Raw genomic sequence first — 14,242 nt, 5'->3', positions numbered from 1 at the left:
ATATGGGCCATCTCCTGCTAGATTGTTCAGAAGGTTGTTCTCATCCATCCAGATGGAGGATCACTAACAGGAGCGTGGAAGACTCCAGAATCCACTCTGGCTGGAATCCGGTGGATATGCAGTGTGTACAGGTAAGACCGTTTAAACGGACAGCATTTATAGAATGACTATTAAAAGTCAGCGAGTGTCAATAATGTTAATGTGGTTATGTTAGTAATACACCGAGTGCTAATATAACAGCTTTAAGATGCATTTGTAGATATTATTACGTGTTTTACCGTCTTTATGGTGCTAGCTTAAAGTTACGGTGTAAACGTTAGCTTATATTGGAGTAAAGCTGTTACTGGTTAAACGATGTTAGCACAGAAATATTAGCTTCTGTCATGACTGATGAAGTTACTAGTTGATAAAGTTTCCAGTAAAGTGTTTAATCGCAGCCACAGACTGACAGCAAATATCTCGATTAGCTTCAGTGCATCTGTAATAAATATGTGCAAGTTTCAGTGCTTCGTTTAAACTGTATGATACTTATACTGACCCAGGGTCAGTGTAAAATACAATCCTAGCTGTGTGAACAAAGCCTGGCTCCTTTAATCCTGCATGACAAACCTCAGGATGCAGGTTATTATTACTCTTTCCTGCTGGCACACCTGTCACACCTGAGAGTCACCTGCAAGAAAAATGTCATCTTACCTTTCTCTCGTTGAGCAGGCATTTCAACTCTACTAAGTTAGGAGGATAAGTGAAAAAGACCAAACAATTGATCCAGGGCAGGCAAAGGCTCTTCCATGCTCACGAACAAGAGAGTGTAAGGTGAAGATAAGGGTTATTTGAAATCAGCAAAGCTTCCAGAAGAGCTTGTGGAAGATAGACTGAGAGAGAAAAAGAGAAAGAAAGGAGAATAATTTCTGATCATTCTTTTTCATGTCCACAGGCCTCAACATCCAGGGAGAAACCCATGACAGCACGGAGGACTCATGCACGGCCCTGAAGCTTTACAGGAAGTTCCTGGAGCTGTTTCAGGAAGAAGGGAATCATTACGGGACGAAGGTCTGACACAGTCTGACTTACACTGCAGCTGCCATCTTGTTTTTAAAAATGGCTGCCCTCCAGGAAAAGTAACATACCTGTATTTAGTCAAAGGAGCTTGCAAAGAAAAGCGTCTGGACTTCTTTAAGTTGCTTGAAGACGTTTCACCTCTCATCCGAGAAGCTTCTTCAGTTCTAAGGTCAAATGGTGGAGAGTCCCAGATATAAACCCAGTGGGAGTATCCCCCCACAGAGGGACAAAAGGACCCCCTGATGATCCTCTAAATGCCTGAGCCAAGGTGTGAAACTGGGTGTGGGTCCCAATCAGCCAGAGTTTCGGGTGAGTTCATTGTGAAACCTGGCCCCACCTTATCATGCGAATTCCTGAGATCAGATGACCCAGGATGTGAGTGGGCGTTGGATATTCACAGACGCGGACTACAGCTTTCTTGGCTGCTGCCTCAAAGCACATTGTGCGCTGTCTATCTTGGGTGCTACACAATATCGTTTATTATTTAGTAACTACTGATATCTACTGCTAGCTAGTTTATTGTGATGGTGCTTTTTTTTTTATTATGTCGCTCTTTGTTGTTTGCTTTCTCTTCTGTTTTTTTTCTCCATACAGGTGACCCAGGTGTTTTGTTTTTTTTGTTTGTTTGTTTTTTTTTCTTTCTTCCCCCCCTTCTCACCGTCTCTTCTCCCCTTTGGTTTTCTTTCTCTCCCTCTCTTTCTTTCATTCGTTCTCCCTGTCCTGTCCCCCAGTCATGTCTGTCCCGTTTGTAGCAACTGAAAATAAAATAAATACATAATTATAATAAAGGTCAATCAAATGGACCAATATGGCAAGGCCATGATGATCCACTTGGTAAAATAAATCCGCTTGGCATCTTTCTTGGCCTTAAGACAACAATTCTGATGGCTAAAGATCCAAACGGGACACAAAAAAAAAAAAAAAAAAAAAAGGATGTGAGTGGGCGTTAAGGCATCTGGGGAGGGATCTCAAAACTGGATTATAGATGGCAGAGAGTTTGTGTCGTAAACCCCCGCCTCTGTTCAAAGATGGTCGCTCACAGTGGACATAGATGGCTTCTTTCACTCCTCTTTCAAACCATCTGTCCTCTCTGTCCAAAATGTGAACATTGGCATCCTCGAAAGAGTGTCCTTTATCCTTAAGATGCAGATGGACAGCTGAGTCTTGTCCTGTGGAGGTGGCTCTTCTGTGTTGTGCCATGCGCTTGTGAAGTGGCTGTTTGGTCTCTCCAATGAAGAGGTCTCGGCATTCCTCGTTGCACTGTACAGCATACACCACATTGTACACTCATATGTTTTGGCGTTTTGTCTTTCGGGTGAACCAGTTTTTGTCTGAGCGTGTTGCTGGGTCTGAAATGCACCGGGATGTCATGCTTGGAGAAAACTCTCCTGAGTTTTTCTGATACACCGGCTACAACGTCTTCAAGTAACTTAAAGAAGTCCAGACGCTTTTCTTTGCAAGCTCCTTTGACTACGATGACCTGGATGACTGAGAACCTTCACAGACATACCTGTATTTAGTTTGTTTGCACAACCAAAAAGCAAAAACTCAGAAGACCTTTAAGACCTTTAAATAATGCATATTTAGGACCTCTGAAATTCAACATCCTCTAGTTTCTCAAAAAATGTTTTCCTTGCTGCTTTAACACAGCCTCACCTGTGATCTGATAAATGTTAAGATTCAGTTCAACATTTGTCCCATTTATCCACATTATATTTCATAGATATGCACAATAAAACAAATTGTTTTTATTAAACAGACAAATTTTATACATAGTACATACAATTTGCAAATTGACAGAAATCCATGAGAATTAATTGTCAAAGTTGCCATTAAAGTCAAGCATCAATCCTTGCTCATATTTTTGTTATTGTACTTTTATGTTTAGCTGTGACTAACTGAACACATTTGTGTCCTGCTTTGAATGAAAGGGTCCATTTCTCATTTTAATCGGCTTTTCAGTCAGGTCCCAATTAGGCATTCTTTAATTGTTAATAAGTAAATATGAGGGTTGGGATCAAAATGTTGTGCTCCCTCTCTGTCTCTCCGTTTCTGCTCTTCAGAAATAATACTGATCTTTTATGGAACAGCAAAACTGAGATGAACTTTTCTTTTTTTAATATCCTCACACAGATCGACCCATAATTGAAATTGGAGCGATTTTCGTCTACTTCGTTTTTTTTTTCTTCTCTCAGTCAGAACATAACCACGATATTCAAATATCAAAATGCAGCTGTTAGTGTGACCTTGTCGGTGTCAGACTTCAGTAAGACACAGCCTCACACAGCCTGCAGAAAATAACAAGCAATTCGCGCAGTTACTTTGCTACACTACTCTCGTGCTCTGTAGATGTCTGGGGCCTTCATCTCCTCCATTCCTGCTTCATGTCCTGGGGGGCAGGGCTCCCCACACCTACTATTAGACAGTTACACAGAGAACCCTTGTGAATATATGGATCTACACGCACACAGGTGTGTGTTGTCGGACTTGTGTGCTGCTCAGTAACATTCAATATTTATTATTTACTGTTACTTGTGGTTATGTTGGTTGTTGCTGTGGATGCGGATGTGCTCATGTGTAAGCCGCTGCTTTGCGCTGCGTTTGGCTGGGAATTGTTGAAATTAAATGTTTACATCTTTGTATATGAATCACGTGAATTAGCGCACTGTACATCACCCAAAGAAATTTCTACTTACTAAATCTGGACCTGGATATCAGCTTCACACCAGCCATTCGTAGTGTTATAAGTGTACTTCACGATCTTCTGAAGAGTCCTGAGTGTTTGGTGACTTCTGACTGACTTTTAAGTTTAAACAATACTCTGGCACGGAAAAGGTTACAGCTTTCTTTGGACTTTTATACCCCTGAAAAAATGCTTCCTCTCTCTCACAGAATCTGTTGATTTCGGAGCCTTGAATTGGTTCAAAGGCCTTGACTGTCTTACTCGCCACATATTGACAACAATATTCGTATTGATTTATTTTATTATTATTTTCTGAGACTGTAATAGCTCGTTTTTAAGCCTCCCAGTTATCAGTATTGTGATCACACTATTGCTTTAATATTATTGAGACTACACAACACATTCATCCCTGACCTCCACATATCCAGCTGAACAGGATTACTATAATTCAATTCAATTCAATTTTATTTATATAGCGCCAAATCACAACATAAGTCGCCTCAAGGCGCTTCATAGATACAGAGAAAAACCCAACAATCATATGACCCCCTATGAGCAAGCACTTTTGGCGACAGTGGGAAGGAAAAACTCCTTTTAACAGGAAGAAACCTCCAGCAGAACCAGGCTCAGGGAGGGGCGGGGCCATCTGCTGCGACCGGTTGGGGTGAGAGAAGGAAGACAGGATAAAAGACATGCTGTGGAAGAGAGACAGAGGTTAATAACAGATATGATTCAATGCAGAGAGGTCTGTTAATACATAGTGAGTGAGAAAGGTGACTGGAAAGGAAAAACTCAATGCATCATGGGAATCCCCCGGCAGCCTACGTCTTTTGCAGCATAACTAAGGGAGGATTCAGGGTCACCTGGTCCAGCCCTAACTATATGCTTTAGCAAAAAGGAAAGTTTTAAGAAAGTTTTAGTGCTCTAATAGGGTGATATGGTACTACAAGGTCATTAAGATAAGATGGGGCCTGATTATTTAAGACCTTTGTAATTTGAGGAGCAGGATTTTGAATTCAATTCTGGATTTAACAGGAAGCCAATGAAGGGAAGCCAAAACGAGAAATATGCTCTCTCTTTCTAGTCCCTGTCAGTACTCTTGCTGCAGCATTTTGGATTAGCTGAAGGCTTTTCAGTGAGTTTTTTGGACATCCTGATAATATGAAATTACAGTAGTCCAGCTGGAAGTAATAAATGCATGAACTAGTTTTTCAGCGTCACTCTGAGACAGGATATTTCTAATTTTAGAGATATTGCGCAAATGGAAGAACGCAGTCTTACATATTTGTTTAATATGTGCATTGAAGGACATGTCCTGGTCAAAAATGACTCCAAGGTTCTATACTCTGTGTAGATTTACACATTCTTTCATGGAACATTGAAATAACTGTGTTGTGTAGATTTTTAACATATCTCCTGGATCATTACTAACTGTATGTTTAGTTTTACTTGTAGAGTTGTTGGTAAGACCAGACAAGGAGTTCAAACAATTTCATTTTATGGTTCCCAAAACAAAACAAGCCAAAAAACAATGAAAATAATGACATAAACCTTTAAAAAACAACTGTAAGAGTGGAAACGGTAAGAGTGTGCATATCATCCAGCAGAGGGCACCATTATATCAAAAAATCGTTCAAATGTGACTTAAAGCTTTATGAAATGAAGCACGTCTATTAAAGTATAGTTACTACTTTTGGTGGTGGCTGTAAATGCTGCACTTGAAGCACAGTCCTTACCAGTTAGAGCATTTTAAAGATGTCGAGGTGAAATATAGAGGACAATTTTTTTAAAACTTGCTAAATGTGTCATTTATAGAAGAGAAATGACAGCTTTTGAAAAATTGAACGTTGATCTGAATTCTGAGAAAGCTGCAAAACGTTAGCTGGAAAATGAACAGTGCAACAGATTTCACAGAATCTGGCGGGAAAAAAAACAAACTAAATTCATTGTGGTTGGAATCTGTTTTAATCAAGATTTTCATGGATTCGTGCACATTCTCCACTTCCTGGTATCAAACAACAAACATTTTACAGTGCTCAGGATGACTTCATTTACATGCAACAATTTTGACTTTTTCCTTTTTTTAAAAACAAAAACAAAATGCTTCAAATTCATATTTTGAATGATCACTTTCCCCCCTGTAAACCTCTCTGAAATAAAAAGCTTACATTTAGATATGATAAAAACAACTGAGTCACTGACTCAAAGCAAATAACTATAAAATATGATACAAAATAAGCAGCCCGAGCATCCTCAGGTCATGGTGTTGCTCACAGTCCCATCACAGAGGGAAGCACAGCAGCAACTGTGGATGAATGGAGAGTGCATTCAGTACACTCAGACGGACTATCTCATGTCCGAATCCGGGACTTTCCAGTTCAGCTGGAAGCCTTTGTCGTAGACTTCGTAGAGCACCTTCATCACGTAATGATTCCCTCCTTCCTGATACAGCTCCAGGTACTTCCTGTAAAGCTTCAGGGCCGTGCATGAGTCCTCCGTGCTGTCGTGGGTTTCTCCCTGGATGTTGAGGCCTGTGGACATGAAAAAAAGGTCAGGAATGATTAAAATGAAAGTGTTCAGCTTCAGATTACAGTGTGGATATGAGGAATTAACACGTACGCTTTAGTGCATGAACTCAAAAAAGCCTCTAAATACTTTGTTGTTCAGATTTAATTCCAAGATGAGTTTGATGACAACTAAAACATCATGATCTATACTGACTTAATACTGAATACTTAACTTAATACTGACAGTAATATGAGCGGATTATCCAGTTTACATATTTGGATCCTAATCCCTCTCACTGTAATAATGTGATTTAATTCGATTACAGACTCATATTTGGATTATTTGGATTTGATTTTGTTTTTTTTGTTTCTACTAACTTACCAAGAAAATACCAAGCAAGGAATTTCAGAGAAATCATCCTCTTGTAGGGCAATCGGAAGAGGTGCACGGTGTCGATAACTTGATCTTTGGGAACCTTAAGAAACAGAAAATAAAAAACATTAAAATCAAAGCACATCTATAAAAAAAAATCACATCTTTAAACTATATGAACTAATTTGAAATTTAAAACTGATGAAATAACGTACCACTAAATTAATGACACGAAAGTCATTCTGCAGGCCGTGGCCGACGAAGCGAACTCCTGCATCGATGAGGAAGCGTAGCTTCAGGTAGGTCGACTTCAGCGTGGTCACGTGCTTAGAGGATACTGTGGCATCCAGGTCTCCAGGTTCGATTCCAGAGTATTTTGTCAAATAGTCGACCACCTGGAAGAACAAATTGACAAGTTAGCGGGTGGATCCTTGAAACATTATATATTCATTCTTTTAGGTCATCGTGGTCTTTTCTCTCTGCAGCTTCTCACCTGCTCCTGAGTGGAGATGTAGTCATCGATGAAGGGGACCCCCTCGTTGGGCCCCTGACCCCTCACACAGGTGATCCTGGCCACAGACATCTGACTGGGCGTGATGGTCGATTTGGTGCCGTCGTTATGCAGCACTGCTTCCTCCTGCAAACGCACACATTCAGGGGTCAAATTTGTTTTAAATGCATGAGTCAGATTAGCTGAACTACTGAAAATATGTACTAGGAATATTTAAAATTGTTTTTGATCGTATATTATAATAAATGATGGTATCATAGCCAGACTTACCTCACTGAGCTTTACAAACTCAGCGTCCAGCCCCACCAGGTCACCAGCCTGCGGCATCTCACTGACTGTGAGTGGGATGAAAGTGGCGTCTGTCTTGCTCTGCTTCTCAGTCTGATATAAGTCGGATTTGACTTCAGACTGATTGTGCTGACACTCACTGCGGAGGTCGTATTTGATGTGGTAGTTTCTCTTGGCGTAACACAGGATGGCTGTCACTTTCCAGCTCACATCAAACTGTGCAGCCTCAGTCTGAAAACAAAAGGAGAACATTTTTAAATGACTGCACACATTAAAGTTAGCATGAATAAACAAGCAGGATTCTTATCTAGGATCCTTACCTTCTCAATCGGCTCAATGAGGAAGTCATTGAAGAGGTACCACTGCTGGCGAGAGACTCCCTGAAATAATAAAATCATTTTGAATGTTAAAAATGAAACTTTTTGTAGTCAGCAGATGTCAAACTTTTCTTATCTAAGCGTCACTCACCTCTTTTCTTTGATGGTAGGTCTCACCCACTTTGATGTGTGCGACCAGATTACCACCCGCGCCAGCGTCCAGGATGTGCGGCACCGTGGCCACCAAGTCATACAGAGAAGCTCCCTCCGCCTGTTCAGCAGCACTTAACTAGTAACAGAAAGTGCAAATAATTGTAAGATAAACTTTTTTATTTCACAAAAGTTGAGAAATTCATGTGTTACAGAAACAAAAACACTAAAACCAACCTATAGTTCAATATCTACAATGCTTCAGATTAGTGTAATAATGTTTAAAAAATATTGCTCCTGGAAATATGGTTTTAATCTTGAAGTCAAATTTTAACTTGGTGATGAAAAGTTACTCAATTATTTCTTCAAGTGCAAAGATCAGCTGAAAATCTAAAGTCCTCACCTCCTCGCCCTCAGGCCAGCTGCTGATCTCCAGTCTCTGACTTTTGCTGAGGGACATCTTGAGAGTGGCGGGGATCCACACGTGACGCTGATCCTGATCTGTCTTCCGCATGGATTTGTTGAAGGCGTACTATAAAAACAGAAACATGGGCAATCATGTAAATAATGAATAGATAAATCATTAGTTTCTTTGTTTCTTTTAACTGTATTTAAACACAGTGAATCAGTGGCTTACCTCGGCCTGAACCTTCCAGAATTCGGCCTCTTTGCTGCTGTTCACCTCACAGTTTATCACCAAAACATCTGGGAGACGTCGAATGTTGCGTGTCTGCACCTACAGTGTAACACAAAGAAATGATTACCCTGCACAACAGGTAACAATCAACCATAAATGAATTGTCATTATGAGTGAATGAAAGCTGTAACTCACTGTGGGCTGATACTTGTCACAGTTTCCACACCATGTGTGAGATCTCTGCTGCAGGCAGATGCTTTTCTTCAGGATCTCAGCAAAGTCGTGCTCCTTTATTCTTTCTCCTGAAGTGTCAAAGTACAATGAATATCAGTGTATACATCAAATCAAGCAGATATTTCCCTCTGCTCATTCAAAAACTAAATTAATTCAAACCATTATGTAATCATTAATAGTTCAAGTTTCAAAGACAGAGTAATTCACAGTCACAGATATCCATGCTCTCAGTGCTCTCAGACTCACCTTGAGAGTCGGGGTAATGCATGTTGAACAGCGACATGAGGGAGGAGTGGACTGTTTCTATGCCACAGAGACACAGGCTGCGGTTCTCAACTTCAGAACAAAACAGCTCTCTAATGACAGAGTCGCCAGAGGAGCCCAGAGAACTGCAACACAAACACAAATCACAATTTCAGAAACCAGAAGGAAAACTCTGCATTTATAAACAAACATAATGATAAGACTGGGACAGTGTCCAGTAAGAATGCAGGTCAACAACGATGTGTTTTACCTGCTCCTGGTCGTCCTGTAGGCCCGTGGATCCTCCTGCTCCTGTGTCTCCTGGAAGAGCTGGTAGAGGATGAAGTGATTCCATCTCTGGATTAAGCGACCTAGCTCGACTGTTCCTGTCGTCTCCTCACAGTTTGAGAGGATCAGGCCCATCTCTTTGGCTTCAGGGACGTTTCGAAGTGCTCTGAGGAAGTTGCCGGCCTTAAGGATGAAGACATTAGAGGTTACTTTGGGCAGTTACAACAAAATGAGATTTCAAAATAAGAGCCTTGCAATCCCCAACAGATTGAAAACAAAGAAAGAAAGAAACTTACCTGACATGGATCTCCTTGTGACAAATCCAACATGTGGAAGAGGAAGCCGAGTTCACAAGCCAAACAAAACTCCTTGTGGCACAAATGATTCTGAACAAGGCAGCGAACTGGCTCCAGGAAGTATAACACCTAAGATGCAAACATAAAAGACCCATGGAACATTTGACAAATTGTCTCATATTAAAAATTAAATGTACACATTGTGAATCTTCAGCTTCTTACCTGGATCATGCAGTTACAGTAGGCGTTGGGAATCTGCGGCTCTAGGCCAGCAAACAACGTCCTGTTGTAATGTTTGAAGTCAAAATCTTCCCGTCCACGTTTAGAGTATTTAATTGTCACCTGAAGCACAACAAACACATCTTCGTCACATGTTTGGGAAATCAAAGCTTGTAGCAACACTCTAGAAATTGTTACATCTTAAAATTAACTGTATCTCTATGAACACCAGGGTGAAACATAACAAGTCCAACCTTTCTGTACTTTTCGGGAACAGTGTGAAGGAGCGGCTCTTCATCACTCTCTGTTGGAGATTCAGGGATGTGGTTGTAATAACCAGGTGACCCTTCTTTATTTGCAGGGACCTGCAAACAACAAACAGGAAAAAAAACTTAAAATACACCACGTGGAGATGGGTTTAACTTTTTTTGTAAATTTATTACAATATTGTAAAAATGACAGTTTAAAAGAGCAACAAGTTTTTTACATACCTGGTTACAGGGGCAGGCGGAAGGATTTTCCACATAACTGTTGAAGCCAACAGTTTCAATAGTTTGTGGGATTTCTGGGTCCATCCCAGGAGCCCACCTGTTGAAAAGAAACATGTTTTAGATGGAAACCTTTAATGGGAACTACATGAGACTCTGCTTTTAAAATATTGAGCAAACCATTTATATCAACTGGGGAAGACTCGACATTATCTTACAAACTTTTATTGAATCTGACAACAATATTTATGAACGCTCTAATGCAAACTCTTCAGTCTCGTTAGTGATTGTGTTACCTTGAGCTGGGTGTAGCCTGGGCAGTGGGGATGGGAGAGCAGGGCTGCAGGTTACGATTCCAGGCCAGCTGAGGCTGTGCATCCACAACGCAGGGCTCTCTGGAGTAGACGTTAAACATAACATCCCGAGTATCGGACCAGAGACGCACACATCCCCCCGAATCTCCAAAGGCTAAGGCTTGTTTGCTGGATGAGACCTCAAAACTTGTGAGAAAGTGGCCATTTGTGTTGACGTGGAAAATATCCGCCATGTTGGCGAGGCCAGTGGGCTCACAGAACTGACACTCACCTGGAAAAAGACACAGAATGCAGGCAGTTATAGCAAAGCCACAAATCACCCAAGGAAATTGTGTGTCACATTTATTGGCCAAACATATTAAGACTATGCTACAGAAAACTGGACTAAAGAATCCTGAAGCCAGCTTCATACCTGTCTGTGAGATGATTGCGAGCCGTGACGTGTAGGTAGGAAGGAAGCGCACGAAGAAGGGATCCACATGCACCCAAAGGGGGGTTGCAGCTCGCATCATGCGGAGGTCATACACCATGAGGAAACGTTCATTCAGCCCTCGGCTGGAGAACCCATTCACAGCCAAAAGGTTTCCGTGAACATCAAAGTCTGACAGGCCGCCAGGAAATGCGTCAAACTTTTGTGTCCTAAATGTGCGCAAGTCTCGAAGGGTCACCTGTTATCAGCAGAGGGTCAGTGTTAGAGAGATATAAACCAAACCTTATCAAACTGATCCAATCAGGTGATACTTACTTTGCCAGAAGGGTGCCCAAAGAAGAAGAAACGATTGGTCTGACGCATTTTTGTCACTCCAGGTGCCTCCACTGTGAACTGGAAGGACAATCAAGGCAGCAGACAGTCAGACACTCGCTGTGAAGTCAGTTGTATGATGTGCCAGTGGTGTAAGCATAGATAGTTGTGGATTTTGATAAACATAAGCCTGGTGTCTTACTTTTTGAGTTTCTTGAAGTGTGTTCATGTCAACTTCAACCACATAGTTTTGTAATCCCCCCATGAGCAGCATGTTATCAGTAATGAGGAGACTGTGCATATCAGCTCCTTCTTCCATCCTGCAAAGCACCAAAAATGGCCATTAATTCAATAACATAAGGAATAATTTCACAGCTTCAGGTCATCAACAGCCAATGTAACACTTACCGATAATCAAACATGTTGAGGCCTCCACGAGTGTAACATCTGAGGTTGCACTCAGAAAGGAACAGCACGCCTGTTTCCAAACTCTGTATGTGTCTGATGGCATCAGTTGCGTGCACTTGGAAAGAAGAGTAGCGTGCCATCGTAGGTCCAAGGAAGGATTTTACATGACCCTAAGAGAAGAGCACAAATATTATTACAGAGTGCAACGTTTAAGGTGAATGTAGAAGAAACAAACTCTGCTGAAGCATCATTTTGGCTCTTACCGTGTAGTTTCCCATCCAGAGCATTTCCCGCTGCAGGTCAAAATGTGTTGCAGTGACGGGGATGCCAGCTTCTGAAACTTTACTGTGCAGCTCAGAAAAAATCCCCTTCCTTACGTGCACAGGCTCAGAAACGGTCACAGCCAGCTCCTGTGTGCACACTCCCACGTCTTGGTGGAGGTTTGGATTCAGATATGAGTTCATGGAGGGCTCCAGTCCCCCAGGAGTCCACTGAGGAGACCAGTGAGGAGACCAGTGAGGAGTCCAGTGAAGAGAGTTCATAGTCCTGTGATGGTTGGCCCAGTATTCACCTAATCTTGTGCTGAGAGCTTCAAAAATCTTCGTCAGCTAAATCAGCCTGCAGAGGAACTGGAACTTCTGTAAATAGTAGTACTTGCAGGTTTAATCCCAATCTCTTGAAATGCAGAGAACTGGAGTCCAGATCTAAAGTCTGATGGATAGAGCCACGTATTTAACCTCCACTGGGATTCAAGGCGGTCCTAAGAGTCGTTGACTGTCCCTGCATTAAACGTTAGGCTCACAGGTTTCAGGGTCTGAATCAAGGTGGGTGCGGCTGAGTTTACATGAATACAGGTGTGAATTCTTTGGGAGACGTGGGCATCGTGTCATCATTAAGCCCACATTAAGGTGTCAGAGGGGGGTTGACCCAGTTTTTGCCTGAGCGTGTTGTTTCTGAATTGCACCAAGATAATGAGTTTGATCAGACTGGGAGGACCTCTTTTAGCACGCTTAATCCACACCTTGATTAACAGCCGTCGTCAACAGGTCGTCAAAAGCACCAAATTCCTTGATGTCCGAGATGCACCAGATGTCGAGTTTGATTCTTCTGAGCTTCTCCAACAAATTTGCTGCATGTTGGACAACAGTTATGTTACACATATTGTAACAAACTAACCATGATTTAATCAATTAAATGGTCTTTTAGCGTGACTGTTGTTAAAATTCACTGGATTAATGTCAGAGTTCAGTCTTGATCCTGTGTATCCAGGTAGTTGTTGTTCTGAAGTAGTGATCAAAAAGTTGTGGAAATGGATCCATATAGATGAAAAACATTATCATCAGTGGTGAATTCAACATTTCAGTAACAATTAAAATAAAAATTGACTGGACTAATCTCAGAGTTCAACATTGATTAAATGAAATTAAAGTTTTAAACTTTACAGGCTTTATTTTCTCATCTTTTTAATGAAAAATACAACTTTTGGTTTAGTCCTAGTTGAAACCATATAATCCAAATTTGATGCCCTCATTGGTTGAGTCAGTTCAATTGAAGCTAATAGTTGACTGGTTTTTTTTTTTTCGGTTTTTTTTTTTTGTGTCTCTTTTGCTCTTTCTTTCTGGCAAAGGTTAGACACAGAAAAAACAGAAGAAGAAATTGCAGTAGAAATTGCAGTTCCTCAAATGTTCTGCGAGTAAATAGTGAGTAGATAGTGAAATGTAAAGTCTTCCACTTCAGAGAAGAAAAGATTGTTTGTCACGTAATTCTCCCTTCATACAACCCGAACAAGAGCCGAATTGTGACTGTAACTCACCACAATTGGCTTTGTTGATACTTAAAGTTGCGGTGTGGCTGTGTTGATTGAAACACAGGGGAAAACTATCCTTAAAGAATAAAACACTTTTTATTTCTTTGGTTTGTGCCAGGATTTAAAGATGCTTTTTAATGCTGTGAAGCTGAGTATTTTTACATTGTAGTCTGTGGGTAGTTTACGCTGGCAATGATTAATCCAGGAACTGCTACTTAATTAAAACAGTACGTGAGGATATTATATCAGCATTTGGTGTCGATTTTCTGCTGTTTATCTCTCTTATCCAGTCTGGAGACACACAACTATTACTCCCCCCATGAAACACAGTTATTTAGGGAGCTGTGGATCACAGGGGTCAGAAGTTAGAGCTGATACCCACATTTGTGCTCCATGTCTTTGTGTGAATGCAAACATGTTTGAGGGAAACGTTTGTTCCCCAGAGGGAATAGTTGACTGTTGATTAAAGATAGTTAATTAAAACCAAAAGATAGTTGGTTTTAATTAACAAAGGACCATCAGCACTTGTCCAAACTGCATTTGTGTGAATAAAATAAATGACAACCAACATTCAAAAACACAAAAATGAGCACTTTTATTGATTTCATCATGTTCCTGTTTCCATCAGTTTATTCAACAAACTAGCTATAACAAGTTTATGATCTTACAATAAAGACA

The 14,242-nt window shown here is 40.9% G+C and overlaps 1 long non-coding RNA gene and 1 pseudogene across 1 annotated transcript; one reads left to right on the top strand and one right to left on the bottom strand.

Annotated features, from left to right (window-relative positions):
* Positions 1–5,047: 5,047 nt before the first annotated feature.
* LOC120719272 lies at positions 5,048–12,794 on the bottom strand (annotated as a pseudogene).
* On the top strand, positions 7,751–8,719 carry LOC120719273. Its single transcript, XR_005692643.1, has 2 exons — positions 7,751–8,052; positions 8,306–8,719. It is a non-coding gene; the product is annotated as an uncharacterized LOC120719273 (long non-coding RNA).
* Positions 12,795–14,242: the final 1,448 nt, after the last annotated feature.

Source organism: Simochromis diagramma, unplaced genomic scaffold (assembly GCF_900408965.1).
Source record: "Simochromis diagramma unplaced genomic scaffold, fSimDia1.1 OVJJ01000545.1, whole genome shotgun sequence".
Lineage (NCBI taxonomy): Eukaryota > Metazoa > Chordata > Actinopteri > Cichliformes > Cichlidae > Simochromis > Simochromis diagramma.
Note: the sequence above shows the minus strand (reverse complement) of the source record. Positions and strands in the feature narration are given on the sequence as shown.